Source organism: Martes martes (genome assembly GCF_963455335.1).
Source record: "Martes martes genome assembly, chromosome: 12".
Lineage (NCBI taxonomy): Eukaryota > Metazoa > Chordata > Mammalia > Carnivora > Mustelidae > Martes > Martes martes.
In genome coordinates, this window is record NC_137900.1 from 24,325,522 (window position 1) to 24,341,564 (window position 16,043).

Here is a 16,043-nt window from a genome sequence, read left to right on the forward strand (position 1 = left end):
CATTGCGAGAGACTCCTAGGTCCTGGGGGCCAGGCCCCACCGGTGTTGGATGATCCTCTTTCCAAGGGGACTCTCTAGTTTTTTTCCTGAATCTCCTCACTGAGAGGAAACTGTGCATGGGGGATAGAGATAGCAGCATGGGCCTGGGAGGGGCCGAGATGACAACTTGGGCCTTGGCGGCACAGGGTTTGGGAGAATGGTTAGGAGCTGAAGGACAATCATCCTAGTGGGATCTCTGGACTACAGTGGGCAAACCCCACACACGTTCCTGCACCTTGTGCAACAGGTCCCATTCCAGATGGTGCCTTTCAGTTGACGTGAGTCTCTGGGATTCATTCTGACGTCTGTGAAAACACACTCGACCGATCTTAATGTCGGGTAGAGGACCAGATGGCAGGATTGGGAGTGGGGATTGAAGGAGGGCCTGGGGCTGGGCACATGGGTTGGGTTGGGGCTGGGTTTGAGGCAGGAGTTGAGGCGGGTTCTCAGACAAGGATGGAGGAAGTGGATGGGGAACTACTGGGGATTCCTGCTCTGGGAGGCATTCGAGATGTTATGTGAGGCATCGGCAGCAGGGAAGAAGGACTCACTAGGAGGAGTTTGGAGACCCCGGAAGAGCTGGATGGGGGTGTGCTGTCAATGGCCCTCCTCCAAGGTTGTAGGATATGGGCGCTGCTGATGCATAGGCAGCTCCTTTGACTGGTCTTTGCTGCTCCAGAAAGGAAGGGAGGATGCCCAATCACGCTTATCGGCAATTGTTTGCCTTGGAAAAGAACCCTTTGTTTCCTTCCACCTGAGGAAGCCACACCTCTTTTGGACTTGCTTCTCTAGAAGCGCCAGCGCATCAGGCCTGAGAAGTGAGAGGTTACCAGGCTCTACAAGGTTGGCTGCAGGGTCTCCCCTGGAAGACGCCTCTGAAGAATGCAGGGCTTGATGGGAATCACATGGAGCCAGGGTTGAAGGGAAGAAGTCTTTGGCATGAGTTTGCCACTGAGGGAGATCTAAAATTGACAAGCTGGAGGGGCCAATGCCTGTGATTGATGGGACATAAGTAGACAACCCACCAGGGCTCTCTGGGCGTGAGCTCTCTGGAACAGGCTTCCTGGAGATGGAAATCGGTTTAGATTGAGTCACAGACAAATTGCAGTCCGGTGGCGGTGAAGCTGAGCGGCTTGGTGGTGTGTGATGATGAGCAAAGGTCTCAGTGGGATGCACCGTCTGGGACGACTCCGTTAAGGGGCTGACCTCTTGGGAAAGGGTAGGGTCCAGAGAGACGATGGTATTTAGAGACACTCTCTGTCTGGACAGACAGCTGAACGGAGTTACCCCAAACCCATGCTCCCAAGACAGTACACAGAACAGACAACCCGTTATTAGAGAAATATTTATTCCTCACAAGGGGATTATTTCGGGGTAGGAAATGCCCCCCAAAACCCTCTCACGGGAATTTCCGGAGAAGTTTTCTGTCTAATTAGTACGAAACACATTTCTGCACACTGTGCCTTCAGCAGTCGTGAGAGTGGCTGGAAGCCACTGGGCAGCCTGATGCCCGCAGGTGGCCTTCGGGTGGGACGCGGGCTCCCCGTGGGGCATGGAGAGGGGATGCCTCTGATGCGGTAGCTGGTCCTTAAGTGCCCCAACTTTCTGGGGCTGTCTGTCCTTGTTTCTGAGCTGTCTGTTACTTCCAGGAAGGCCTTGGCCGGCAAAGACAGCTTCTTGCTGGCAGGACCTGGTATTTGACTCCTTGAGGGCGGGAACCCTGTAGTTGAAAGGATACCCCAGGACAGGCTGTGCCTGGGCCTGCACTTGTGCTTTCTGCTGAGTTTTCCCAAACTTGGTTGGGGAGGGAATGGGCTGCTGAGGGCAGGTGCTGCCTAATTGCACGCAGACTCCCCGTTCTCTCCTCCTGGAACTTCCCAACAGCTGTCGTTATTTTCTGAGCTTCGGGCACCCCAGTAAACGCAGCTCTACCTTTAAGCAGGCCCTTGCTTTCCACAGAGAATAGGGAACTGCGCTTCTCCTGGGAGTTTTCGTACATTTTGCCTTTTATTCCAAGAGTAAGCAAGCCATTGCAAAACAAACAAACAAACAAACAAACAGACAAACAAAACCAAACCCTCTTTTTTTCTTTTTTTTTTTCTTTTTTTTTTTTTTTTAACTGAAAAGGCTTTCTTTCGAAGGAGGCTGACCCTTCTGAGAAAGGCTTTCAGGAGGCAGCTGACCCTTCCGTGATAGGGTCTGGGAAGGCTCTGTTCCCAGGTTTACCTTCAGTACCGCATCCTGGGTAGGGAACCTCTTCTTCAATGCCACATGTTCCGTAGGGAAGCTGTCTGTTCTCGGGTGGGATGTTCCTAGTCCTGCATCCCCTCCACGATGCTCTTGTGCCTTGGAACCCGGAGGCCTCATGGTCTTTGCAGCCGGTGGGGGATTCTTATTCTGGCACTTCCTTAAGACATGCTTAGGGACCCAGGGCTCTGCTGTTGTTCCATAGTAATTCCTGTGTCCTCTGGATGGACACGTAGCACCTGGGAAGCTCTCGTGTCCCCACTGGAGACACCCTGGGCACGAGTCCGTGAGGCCTTGTAAGTCAAACAATCTGTGGCAGGGGGCAGGCCAATGCATTGGGCTTGGGCCTGGCTACGCTCCCTGTCCTGTCCCGTTAAAGCTTAAGCAAGAACTCAAGCAAGAGTGGTTCTGTAAGATTCCATGTGTTAGGATCTTGCGGAATTGGTATGCTTGGTGGGATGGTGGTTTTGACTTGAAGCTTATTCCCCTTTATAATTGGGGAGCTAACTGGCTTGTGGGTTGTCAAGATGCTAGGTTGTGATTGATGTGTATGGATTTCCTTGGCCCTGAATGTCTTGGTCCAGGATTCTTCATCTTTATGCCTTGTTCTTTATGCCTTCTAGCTCCGGAATTTTCACTCTTACCCTTTGGCTCACGTCTGAATGCACCTCGACTTGTAGGCTTCCTTGGGGGCCGTCTGTTTCCTACCGTGTCATGTCTGACAGGTGTCAGAGTACGGCTGCCGTCCTTAGTTTTCGGAACATCCTCTGCCAACTGATGGTTGATATTAGAGGGTGATTGCCTCAGAATTCTCTGTTCTTCCTTGCCCAAAATTAAGGTGGCAGGGAGAGGACGAACGGGGTTGGGGGGTGAACTTGCTGTTCCTGCTTTGTCTCCAAGGAGAGATTTCAAGCTTGCCAGGTTTACCGTTTGAAGCCTCCAGGTTTCCAGGTTGCCCCAGAACTCACGCTGGTTGAGGCGGAAAGGCTAGAATGGAATGTGGACTCTTCAATTAAAAGACCTCTATGATTTCCTGGACCCTAGGGGGAAGGCCCCAAGTCCCCCTCTTACAAAATCTTTAAACATGGTCTTCCAGCTTCTGTGCTGCACTAGGTTCAACAAAGGGAAGCTCCTGCAAGGTACTCAGGGAGTAGTCCTCAACCTCTGATGCTGGCCAACTTCTCTGGTTTATTTCAGTCTGGGGTTTCTCAGAAAGTAGTGATGTCTGCCCCATAGTATCCCACGAATTCTGCACAGTCCCAGGCAACTGACCCTCATTGTTTTCCCCAGACTCTCTGCTTAAATGTATATTCAGGGCATTTTCAAGTTGTCTCTGACCGTAGTCTCCACAGCCACCATGGCGGTTTTCACTGATGGGCTCCTAAGTTCTTTCTCAGACACATACCCCATTTCATTATCTGAAGAGTTAACTGGGTCACTCAACAGATAATCTTTTGGGCCATTCTCTGGAATATGTCCCTGATCCTTCTTCAGGCCTTCCTTTTCCTTCTCTAGATTTTCGTCCTTCCCCAAATCATTGCTATCCTTCTCCAGGTCATCTTTGTACTTTGCCAGGCCACTGCACTCTAGCTGAAGCATTTCTGGGTCCCCCACATAGCCACTTTTAGAGACACTCAATTTGACCTCCCTCTTTTTAGAGTTCCCTGAGCGTCCACGATAGCCCCGAGACTCAGGTAGCTGTGGAAGAGTCCCGGGACCGCTCATCATTGCGAGAGACTCCTAGGTCCTGGGGGCCAGGCCCCACCGGTGTTGGATGATCCTCTTTCCAAGGGGACTCTCTAGTTTTTTTCCTGAATCTCCTCACTGAGAGGAAACTGTGCATGAGGGATAGAGATAGCAGCATGGGCCTGGGAGGGGCCGAGATGACAACTTGGGCCTTGGCGGCACAGGGTTTGGGAGAATGGTTAGGAGCTGAAGGACAATCATCCTAGTGGGATCTCTGGACTACAGTGGGCAAACCCCACACACGTTCCTGCACCTTGTGCAACAGGTCCCATTCCAGATGGTGCCTTTCAGTTGACGTGAGTCTCTGGGATTCATTCTGACGTCTGTGAAAACACACTCGACCGATCTTAATGTCGGGTAGAGGACCAGATGGCAGGATTGGGAGTGGGGATTGAAGGAGGGCCTGGGGCTGGACACATGGGTTGGGTTGGGGCTGGGTTTGAGGCAGGAGTTGAGGCGGGTTCTCAGACAAGGATGGAGGAAGTGGATGGGGAAGTACTGGGGATTCCTGCTCTGGGAGGCATTCGAGATGTTATGTGAGGCATCGGCAGCAGGGAAGAAGGACTCACTAGGAGGAGTTTGGAGACCCCGGAAGAGCTGGATGGGGGTGTGCTGTCAATGGCCCTCCTCCAAGGTTGTAGGATATGGGCGCTGCTGATGCATAGGCAGCTCCTTTGACTGGTCTTTGCTGCTCCAGAAAGGAAGGGAGGATGCCCAATCACGCTTATCGGCAATTGTTTGCCTTGGAAAAGAACCCTTTGTTTCCTTCCACCTGAGGAAGCCACACCTCTTTTGGACTTGCTTCTCTAGAAGCGCCAGCGCATCAGGCCTGAGAAGTGAGAGGTTACCAGGCTCTACAAGGTTGGCTGCAGGGTCTCCCCTGGAAGACGCCTCTGAAGAATGCAGGGCTTGATGGGAATCACATGGAGCCAGGGTTGAAGGGAAGAAGTCTTTGGCATGAGTTTGCCACTGAGGGAGATCTAAAATTGACAAGCTGGAGGGGCCAATGCCTGTGATTGATGGGACATAAGTAGACAACCCACCAGGGCTCTCTGGGCGTGAGCTCTCTGGAACAGGCTTCCTGGAGATGGAAATCGGTTTAGATTGAGTCACAGACAAATTGCAGTCCGGTGGCGGTGAAGCTGAGCGGCTTGGTGGTGTGTGATGATGAGCAAAGGTCTCAGTGGGATGCACCGTCTGGGACGACTCCGTTAAGGGGCTGACCTCTTGGGAAAGGGTAGGGTCCAGAGAGACGATGGTATTTAGAGACACTCTCTGTCTGGACAGACAGCTGAACGGAGTTACCCCAAACCCATGCTCCCAAGACAGTACACAGAACAGACAACCCGTTATTAGAGAAATATTTATTCCTCACAAGGGGATTATTTCGGGGTAGGAAATGCCCCCCAAAACCCTCTCACGGGAATTTCCGGAGAAGTTTTCTGTCTAATTAGTACGAAACACATTTCTGCACACTGTGCCTTCAGCAGTCGTGAGAGTGGCTGGAAGCCACTGGGCAGCCTGATGCCCGCAGGTGGCCTTCGGGTGGGACGCGGGCTCCCCGTGGGGCATGGAGAGGGGATGCCTCTGATGCGGTAGCTGGTCCTTAAGTGCCCCAACTTTCTGGGGCTGTCTGTCCTTGTTTCTGAGCTGTCTGTTACTTCCAGGAAGGCCTTGGCCGGCAAAGACAGCTTCTTGCTGGCAGGACCTGGTATTTGACTCCTTGAGGGCGGGAACCCTGTAGTTGAAAGGATACCCCAGGACAGGCTGTGCCTGGGCCTGCACTTGTGCTTTCTGCTGAGTTTTCCCAAACTTGGTTGGGGAGGGAATGGGCTGCTGAGGGCAGGTGCTGCCTAATTGCACGCAGACTCCCCGTTCTCTCCTCCTGGAACTTCCCAACAGCTGTCGTTATTTTCTGAGCTTCGGGCACCCCAGTAAACGCAGCTCTACCTTTAAGCAGGCCCTTGCTTTCCACAGAGAATAGGGAACTGCGCTTCTCCTGGGAGTTTTCGTACATTTTGCCTTTTATTGCAAGAGTAAGCAAGCCATTGCAAAACAAACAAACAAACAAACAAACAGACAAACAAAACCAAACCCTCTTTTTTTCTTTTTTTTTTTCTTTTTTTTTTTTTTTTAACTGAAAAGGCTTTCTTTCGAAGGAGGCTGACCCTTCTGAGAAAGGCTTTCAGGAGGCAGCTGACCCTTCCGTGATAGGGTCTGGGAAGGCTCTGTTCCCAGGTTTACCTTCAGTACCGCATCCTGGGTAGGGAACCTCTTCTTCAATGCCACATGTTCCGTAGGGAAGCTGTCTGTTCTCGGGTGGGATGTTCCTAGTCCTGCATCCCCTCCACGATGCTCTTGTGCCTTGGAACCCGGAGGCCTCATGGTCTTTGCAGCCGGTGGGGGATTCTTATTCTGGCACTTCCTTAAGACATGCTTAGGGACCCAGGGCTCTGCTGTTGTTCCATAGTAATTCCTGTGTCCTCTGGATGGACACGTAGCACCTGGGAAGCTCTCGTGTCCCCACTGGAGACACCCTGGGCACGAGTCCGTGAGGCCTTGTAAGTCAAACAATCTGTGGCAGGGGGCAGGCCAATGCATTGGGCTTGGGCCTGGCTACGCTCCCTGTCCTGTCCCGTTAAAGCTTAAGCAAGAACTCAAGCAAGAGTGGTTCTGTAAGATTCCATGTGTTAGGATCTTGCGGAATTGGTATGCTTGGTGGGATGGTGGTTTTGACTTGAAGCTTATTCCCCTTTATAATTGGGGAGCTAACTGGCTTGTGGGTTGTCAAGATGCTAGGTTGTGATTGATGTGTATGGATTTCCTTGGCCCTGAATGTCTTGGTCCAGGATTCTTCATCTTTATGCCTTGTTCTTTATGCCTTCTAGCTCCGGAATTTTCACTCTTACCCTTTGGCTCACGTCTGAATGCACCTCGACTTGTAGGCTTCCTTGGGGGCCGTCTGTTTCCTACCGTGTCATGTCTGACAGGTGTCAGAGTACGGCTGCCGTCCTTAGTTTTCGGAACATCCTCTGCCAACTGATGGTTGATATTAGAGGGTGATTGCCTCAGAATTCTCTGTTCTTCCTTGCCCAAAATTAAGGTGGCAGGGAGAGGACGAACGGGGTTGGGGGGTGAACTTGCTGTTCCTGCTTTGTCTCCAAGGAGAGATTTCAAGCTTGCCAGGTTTACCGTTTGAAGCCTCCAGGTTTCCAGGTTGCCCCAGAACTCACGCTGGTTGAGGCGGAAAGGCTAGAATGGAATGTGGACTCTTCAATTAAAAGACCTCTATGATTTCCTGGACCCTAGGGGGAAGGCCCCAAGTCCCCCTCTTACAAAATCTTTAAACATGGTCTTCCACCTTCTGTGCTGCACTAGGTTCAACAAAGGGAAGCTCCTGCAAGGTACTCAGGGAGTAGTCCTCAACCTCTGATGCTGGCCAACTTCTCTGGTTTATTTCAGTCTGGGGTTTCTCAGAAAGTAGTGATGTCTGCCCCATAGTATCCCACGAATTCTGCACAGTCCCAGGCAACTGACCCTCATTGTTTTCCCCAGACTCTCTGCTTAAATGTATATTCAGGGCATTTTCAAGTTGTCTCTGACCGTAGTCTCCACAGCCACCATGGCGGTTTTCACTGATGGGCTCCTAAGTTCTTTCTCAGACACATACCCCATTTCATTATCTGAAGAGTTAACTGGGTCACTCAACAGATAATCTTTTGGGCCATTCTCTGGAATATGTCCCTGATCCTTCTTCAGGCCTTCCTTTTCCTTCTCTAGATTTTCGTCCTTCTCCAAATCATTGTTATCCTTCTCCAGGTCATCTTTGTACTTTGCCAGGCCACTGCACTCTAGCTGAAGCATTTCTGGGTCCCCCACATAGCCACTTTTAGAGACACTCAATTTGACCTCCCTCTTTTTAGAGTTCCCTGAGCGTCCACGATAGCCCCGAGACTCAGGTAGCTGTGGAAGAGTCCCGGGACCGCTCATCATTGCGAGAGACTCCTAGGTCCTGGGGGCCAGGCCCCACCGGTGTTGGATGATCCTCTTTCCAAGGGGACTCTCTAGTTTTTTTCCTGAATCTCCTCACTGAGAGGAAACTGTGCATGGGGGATAGAGATAGCAGCATGGGCCTGGGAGGGGCCGAGATGACAACTTGGGCCTTGGCGGCACAGGGTTTGGGAGAATGGTTAGGAGCTGAAGGACAATCATCCTAGTGGGATCTCTGGACTACAGTGGGCAAACCCCACACACGTTCCTGCACCTTGTGCAACAGGTCCCATTCCAGATGGTGCCTTTCAGTTGACGTGAGTCTCTGGGATTCATTCTGACGTCTGTGAAAACACACTCGACCGATCTTAATGTCGGGTAGAGGACCAGATGGCAGGATTGGGAGTGGGGATTGAAGGAGGGCCTGGGGCTGGGCACATGGGTTGGGTTGGGGCTGGGTTTGAGGCAGGAGTTGAGGCGGGTTCTCAGACAAGGATGGAGGAAGTGGATGGGGAACTACTGGGGATTCCTGCTCTGGGAGGCATTCGAGATGTTATGTGAGGCATCGGCAGCAGGGAAGAAGGACTCACTAGGAGGAGTTTGGAGACCCCGGAAGAGCTGGATGGGGGTGTGCTGTCAATGGCCCTCCTCCAAGGTTGTAGGATATGGGCGCTGCTGATGCATAGGCAGCTCCTTTGACTGGTCTTTGCTGCTCCAGAAAGGAAGGGAGGATGCCCAATCACGCTTATCGGCAATTGTTTGCCTTGGAAAAGAACCCTTTGTTTCCTTCCACCTGAGGAAGCCACACCTCTTTTGGACTTGCTTCTCTAGAAGCGCCAGCGCATCAGGCCTGAGAAGTGAGAGGTTACCAGGCTCTACAAGGTTGGCTGCAGGGTCTCCCCTGGAAGACGCCTCTGAAGAATGCAGGGCTTGATGGGAATCACATGGAGCCAGGGTTGAAGGGAAGAAGTCTTTGGCATGAGTTTGCCACTGAGGGAGATCTAAAATTGACAAGCTGGAGGGGCCAATGCCTGTGATTGATGGGACATAAGTAGACAACCCACCAGGGCTCTCTGGGCGTGAGCTCTCTGGAACAGGCTTCCTGGAGATGGAAATCGGTTTAGATTGAGTCACAGACAAATTGCAGTCCGGTGGCGGTGAAGCTGAGCGGCTTGGTGGTGTGTGATGATGAGCAAAGGTCTCAGTGGGATGCACCGTCTGGGACGACTCCGTTAAGGGGCTGACCTCTTGGGAAAGGGTAGGGTCCAGAGAGACGATGGTATTTAGAGACACTCTCTGTCTGGACAGACCGCTGAACGGAGTTACCCCAAACCCATGCTCCCAAGACAGTACACAGAACAGACAACCCGTTATTAGAGAAATATTTATTCCTCACAAGGGGATTATTTCGGGGTAGGAAATGCCCCCCAAAACCCTCTCACGGGAATTTCTGGAGAAGTTTTCTGTCTAATTAGTACGAAACACATTTCTGCACACTGTGCCTTCAGCAGTCGTGAGAGTGGCTGGAAGCCACTGGGCAGCCTGATGCCCGCAGGTGGCCTTCGGGTGGGACGCGGGCTCCCCGTGGGGCATGGAGAGGGGATGCCTCTGATGCGGTAGCTGGTCCTTAAGTGCCCCAACTTTCTGGGGCTGTCTGTCCTTGTTTCTGAGCTGTCTGTTACTTCCAGGAAGGCCTTGGCCGGCAAAGACAGCTTCTTGCTGGCAGGACCTGGTATTTGACTCCTTGAGGGCGGGAACCCTGTAGTTGAAAGGATACCCCAGGACAGGCTGTGCCTGGGCCTGCACTTGTGCTTTCTGCTGAGTTTTCCCAAACTTGGTTGGGGAGGGAATGGGCTGCTGAGGGCAGGTGCTGCCTAATTGCACGCAGACTCCCCGTTCTCTCCTCCTGGAACTTCCCAACAGCTGTCGTTATTTTCTGAGCTTCGGGCACCTCAGTAAACGCAGCTCTACCTTTAAGCAGGCCCTTGCTTTCCACAGAGAATAGGGAACTGCGCTTCTCCTGGGAGTTTTCGTACATTTTGCCTTTTATTGCAAGAGTAAGCAAGCCATTGCAAAACAAACAAACAAACAAACAAACAGACAAACAAAACCAAACCCTCTTTTTTTCTTTTTTTTTTCTTTTTTTTTTTTTTTTAACTGAAAAGGCTTTCTTTCGAAGGAGGCTGACCCTTCTGAGAAAGGCTTTCAGGAGGCAGCTGACCCTTCCGTGATAGGGTCTGGGAAGGCTCTGTTCCCAGGTTTACCTTCAGTACCGCATCCTGGGTAGGGAACCTCTTCTTCAATGCCACATGTTCCGTAGGGAAGCTGTCTGTTCTCGGGTGGGATGTTCCTAGTCCTGCATCCCCTCCACGATGCTCTTGTGCCTTGGAACCCGGAGGCCTCATGGTCTTTGCAGCCGGTGGGGGATTCTTATTCTGGCACTTCCTTAAGACATGCTTAGGGACCCAGGGCTCTGCTGTTGTTCCATAGTAATTCCTGTGTCCTCTGGATGGACACGTAGCACCTGGGAAGCTCTCGTGTCCCCACTGGAGACACCCTGGGCACGAGTCCGTGAGGCCTTGTAAGTCAAACAATCTGTGGCAGGGGGCAGGCCAATGCATTGGGCTTGGGCCTGGCTACGCTCCCTGTCCTGTCCCGTTAAAGCTTAAGCAAGAACTCAAGCAAGAGTGGTTCTGTAAGATTCCATGTGTTAGGATCTTGCGGAATTGGTATGCTTGGTGGGATGGTGGTTTTGACTTGAAGCTTATTCCCCTTTATAATTGGGGAGCTAACTGGCTTGTGGGTTGTCAAGATGCTAGGTTGTGATTGATGTGTATGGATTTCCTTGGCCCTGAATGTCTTGGTCCAGGATTCTTCATCTATATGCCTTGTTCTTTATGCCTTCTAGCTCCGGAATTTTCACTCTTACCCTTTGGCTCACGTCTGAATGCACCTCGACTTGTAGGCTTCCTTGGGGGCCGTCTGTTTCCTACCGTGTCATGTCTGACAGGTGTCAGAGTACGGCTGCCGTCCTTAGTTTTCGGAACATCCTCTGCCAACTGATGGTTGATATTAGAGGGTGATTGCCTCAGAATTCTCTGTTCTTCCTTGCCCAAAATTAAGGTGGCAGGGAGAGGACGAACGGGGTTGGGGGGTGAACTTGCTGTTCCTGCTTTGTCTCCAAGGAGAGATTTCAAGCTTGCCAGGTTTACCGTTTGAAGCCTCCAGGTTTCCAGGTTGCCCCAGAACTCACGCTGGTTGAGGCGGAAAGGCTAGAATGGAATGTGGACTCTTCAATTAAAAGACCTCTATGATTTCCTGGACCCTAGGGGGAAGGCCCCAAGTCCCCCTCTTACAAAATCTTTAAACATGGTCTTCCAGCTTCTGTGCTGCACTAGGTTCAACAAAGGGAAGCTCCTGCAAGGTACTCAGGGAGTAGTCCTCAACCTCTGATGCTGGCCAACTTCTCTGGTTTATTTCAGTCTGGGGTTTCTCAGAAAGTAGTGATGTCTGCCCCATAGTATCCCACGAATTCTGCACAGTCCCAGGCAACTGACCCTCATTGTTTTCCCCAGACTCTCTGCTTAAATGTATATTCAGGGCATTTTCAAGTTGTCTCTGACCGTAGTCTCCACAGCCACCATGGCGGTTTTCACTGATGGGCTCCTAAGTTCTTTCTCAGACACATACCCCATTTCATTATCTGAAGAGTTAACTGGGTCACTCAACAGATAATCTTTTGGGCCATTCTCTGGAATATGTCCCTGATCCTTCTTCAGGCCTTCCTTTTCCTTCTCTAGATTTTCGTCCTTCCCCAAATCATTGCTATCCTTCTCCAGGTCATCTTTGTACTTTGCCAGGCCACTGCACTCTAGCTGAAGCATTTCTGGGTCCCCCACATAGCCACTTTTAGAGACACTCAATTTGACCTCCCTCTTTTTAGAGTTCCCTGAGCGTCCACGATAGCCCCGAGACTGAGGTAGCTGTGGAAGAGTCCCGGGACCGCTCATCATTGCGAGAGACTCCTAGGTCCTGGGGGCCAGGCCCCACCGGTGTTGGATGATCCTCTTTCCAAGGGGACTCTCTAGTTTTTTTCCTGAATCTCCTCACTGAGAGGAAACTGTGCATGAGGGATAGAGATAGCAGCATGGGCCTGGGAGGGGCCGAGATGACAACTTGGGCCTTGGCGGCACAGGGTTTGGGAGAATGGTTAGGAGCTGAAGGACAATCATCCTAGTGGGATCTCTGGACTACAGTGGGCAAACCCCACACACGTTCCTGCACCTTGTGCAACAGGTCCCATTCCAGATGGTGCCTTTCAGTTGACGTGAGTCTCTGGGATTCATTCTGACGTCTGTGAAAACACACTCGACCGATCTTAATGTCGGGTAGAGGACCAGATGGCAGGATTGGGAGTGGGGATTGAAGGAGGGCCTGGGGCTGGACACATGGGTTGGGTTGGGGCTGGGTTTGAGGCAGGAGTTGAGGCGGGTTCTCAGACAAGGATGGAGGAAGTGGATGGGGAACTACTGGGGATTCCTGCTCTGGGAGGCATTCGAGATGTTATGTGAGGCATCGGCAGCAGGGAAGAAGGACTCACTAGGAGGAGTTTGGAGACCCCGGAAGAGCTGGATGGGGGTGTGCTGTCAATGGCCCTCCTCCAAGGTTGTAGGATATGGGCGCTGCTGATGCATAGGCAGCTCCTTTGACTGGTCTTTGCTGCTCCAGAAAGGAAGGGAGGATGCCCAATCACGCTTATCGGCAATTGTTTGCCTTGGAAAAGAACCCTTTGTTTCCTTCCACCTGAGGAAGCCACACCTCTTTTGGACTTGCTTCTCTAGAAGCGCCAGCGCATCAGGCCTGAGAAGTGAGAGGTTACCAGGCTCTACAAGGTTGGCTGCAGGGTCTCCCCTGGAAGATGCCTCTGAAGAATGCAGGGCTTGATGGGAATCACATGGAGCCAGGGTTGAAGGGAAGAAGTCTTTGGCATGAGTTTGCCACTGAGGGAGATCTAAAATTGACAAGCTGGAGGGGCCAATGCCTGTGATTGATGGGACATAAGTAGACAACCCACCAGGGCTCTCTGGGCGTGAGCTCTCTGGAACAGGCTTCCTGGAGATGGAAATCGGTTTAGATTGAGTCACAGACAAATTGCAGTCCGGTGGCGGTGAAGCTGAGCGGCTTGGTGGTGTGTGATGATGAGCAAAGGTCTCAGTGGGATGCACCGTCTGGGACGACTCCGTTAAGGGGCTGACCTCTTGGGAAAGGGTAGGGTCCAGAGAGACGATGGTATTTAGAGACACTCTCTGTCTGGACAGACAGCTGAACGGAGTTACCCCAAACCCATGCTCCCAAGACAGTACACAGAACAGACAACCCGTTATTAGAGAAATATTTATTCCTCACAAGGGGATTATTTCGGGGTAGGAAATGCCCCCCAAAACCCTCTCACGGGAATTTCCGGAGAAGTTTTCTGTCTAATTAGTACGAAACACATTTCTGCACACTGTGCCTTCAGCAGTCGTGAGAGTGGCTGGAAGCCACTGGGCAGCCTGATGCCCGCAGGTGGCCTTCGGGTGGGACGCGGGCTCCCCGTGGGGCATGGAGAGGGGATGCCTCTGATGCGGTAGCTGGTCCTTAAGTGCCCCAACTTTCTGGGGCTGTCTGTCCTTGTTTCTGAGCTGTCTGTTACTTCCAGGAAGGCCTTGGCCGGCAAAGACAGCTTCTTGCTGGCAGGACCTGGTATTTGACTCCTTGAGGGCGGGAACCCTGTAGTTGAAAGGATACCCCAGGACAGGCTGTGCCTGGGCCTGCACTTGTGCTTTCTGCTGAGTTTTCCCAAACTTGGTTGGGGAGGGAATGGGCTGCTGAGGGCAGGTGCTGCCTAATTGCACGCAGACTCCCCGTTCTCTCCTCCTGGAACTTCCCAACAGCTGTCATTATTTTCTGAGCTTCGGGCACCCCAGTAAACGCAGCTCTACCTTTAAGCAGGCCCTTGCTTTCCACAGAGAATAGGGAACTGCGCTTCTCCTGGGAGTTTTCGTACATTTTGCCTTTTATTGCAAGAGTAAGCAAGCCATTGCAAAACAAACAAACAAACAAACAAACAGACAAACAAAACCAAACCCTCTTTTTTTCTTTTTTTTTTTATTTTTTTTTTTTTTAACTGAAAAGGCTTTCTTTCGAAGGAGGCTGACCCTTCTGAGAAAGGCTTTCAGGAGGCAGCTGACCCTTCCGTGATAGGGTCTGGGAAGGCTCTGTTCCCAGGTTTACCTTCAGTACCGCATCCTGGGTAGGGAACCTCTTCTTCAATGCCACATGTTCCGTAGGGAAGCTGTCTGTTCTCGGGTGGGATGTTCCTAGTCCTGCATCCCCTCCACGATGCTCTTGTGCCTTGGAACCCGGAGGCCTCATGGTCTTTGCAGCCGGTGGGGGATTCTTATTCTGGCACTTCCTTAAGACATGCTTAGGGACCCAGGGCTCTGCTGTTGTTCCATAGTAATTCCTGTGTCCTCTGGATGGACACGTAGCACCTGGGAAGCTCTCGTGTCCCCACTGGAGACACCCTGGGCACGAGTCCGTGAGGCCTTGTAAGTCAAACAATCTGTGGCAGGGGGCAGGCCAATGCATTGGGCTTGGGCCTGGCTACGCTCCCTGTCCTGTCCCGTTAAAGCTTAAGCAAGAACTCAAGCAAGAGTGGTTCTGTAAGATTCCATGTGTTAGGATCTTGCGGAATTGGTATGCTTGGTGGGATGGTGGTTTTGACTTGAAGCTTATTCCCCTTTATAATTGGGGAGCTAACTGGCTTGTGGGTTGTCAAGATGCTAGGTTGTGATTGATGTGTATGGATTTCCTTGGCCCTGAATGTCTTGGTCCAGGATTCTTCATCTTTATGCCTTGTTCTTTATGCCTTCTAGCTCCGGAATTTTCACTCTTACCCTTTGGCTCACGTCTGAATGCACCTCGACTTGTAGGCTTCCTTGGGGGCCGTCTGTTTCCTACCGTGTCATGTCTGACAGGTGTCAGAGTACGGCTGCCGTCCTTAGTTTTCGGAACATCCTCTGCCAACTGATGGTTGATATTAGAGGGTGATTGCCTCAGAATTCTCTGTTCTTCCTTGCCCAAAATTAAGGTGGCAGGGAGAGGACGAACGGGGTTGGGGGGTGAACTTGCTGTTCCTGCTTTGTCTCCAAGGAGAGATTTCAAGCTTGCCAGGTTTACCGTTTGAAGCCTCCAGGTTTCCAGGTTGCCCCAGAACTCACGCTGGTTGAGGCGGAAAGGCTAGAATGGAATGTGGACTCTTCAATTAAAAGACCTCTATGATTTCCTGGACCCTAGGGGGAAGGCCCCAAGTCCCCCTCTTACAAAATCTTTAAACATGGTCTTCCAGCTTCTGTGCTGCACTAGGTTCAACAAAGGGAAGCTCCTGCAAGGTACTCAGGGAGTAGTCCTCAACCTCTGATGCTGGCCAACTTCTCTGGTTTATTTCAGTCTGGGGTTTCTCAGAAAGTAGTGATGTCTGCCCCATAGTATCCCACGAATTCTGCACAGTCCCAGGCAACTGACCCTCATTGTTTTCCCCAGACTCTCTGCTTAAATGTATATTCAGGGCATTTTCAAGTTGTCTCTGACCGTAGTCTCCACAGCCACCATGGCGGTTTTCACTGATGGGCTCCTAAGTTCTTTCTCAGACACATACCCCATTTCATTATCTGAAGAGTTAACTGGGTCACTCAACAGATAATCTTTTGGGCCATTCTCTGGAATATGTCCCTGATCCTTCTTCAGGCCTTCCTTTTCCTTCTCTAGATTTTCGTCCTTCCCCAAATCATTGCTATCCTTCTCCAGGTCATCTTTGTACTTTGCCAGGCCACTGCACTCTAGCTGAAGCATTTCTGGGTCCCCCACATAGCCACTTTTAGAGACACTCAATTTGACCTCCCTCTTTTTAGAGTTCCCTGAGCGTCCACGATAGCCCCGAGACTGAGGTAGCTGTGGAAGAGTCCCGGGACCGCTCATCA

The 16,043-nt window shown here is 51.6% G+C and overlaps 1 pseudogene across 1 annotated transcript; it reads right to left on the reverse strand.

Moving 5' to 3' along the window:
* Positions 1-15: 15 nt before the first annotated feature.
* On the reverse strand, positions 16-16,041 carry LOC308353325 (spermatogenesis-associated protein 31D3-like; annotated as a pseudogene). Its single transcript has 2 exons — positions 16,035-16,041; positions 16-1,163 (listed from the first exon to the last, which is right to left on the reverse strand). The product of its transcript is annotated as a spermatogenesis-associated protein 31D3-like (transcript).
* Between the last annotated feature and the right edge of the window lie 2 nt (positions 16,042-16,043).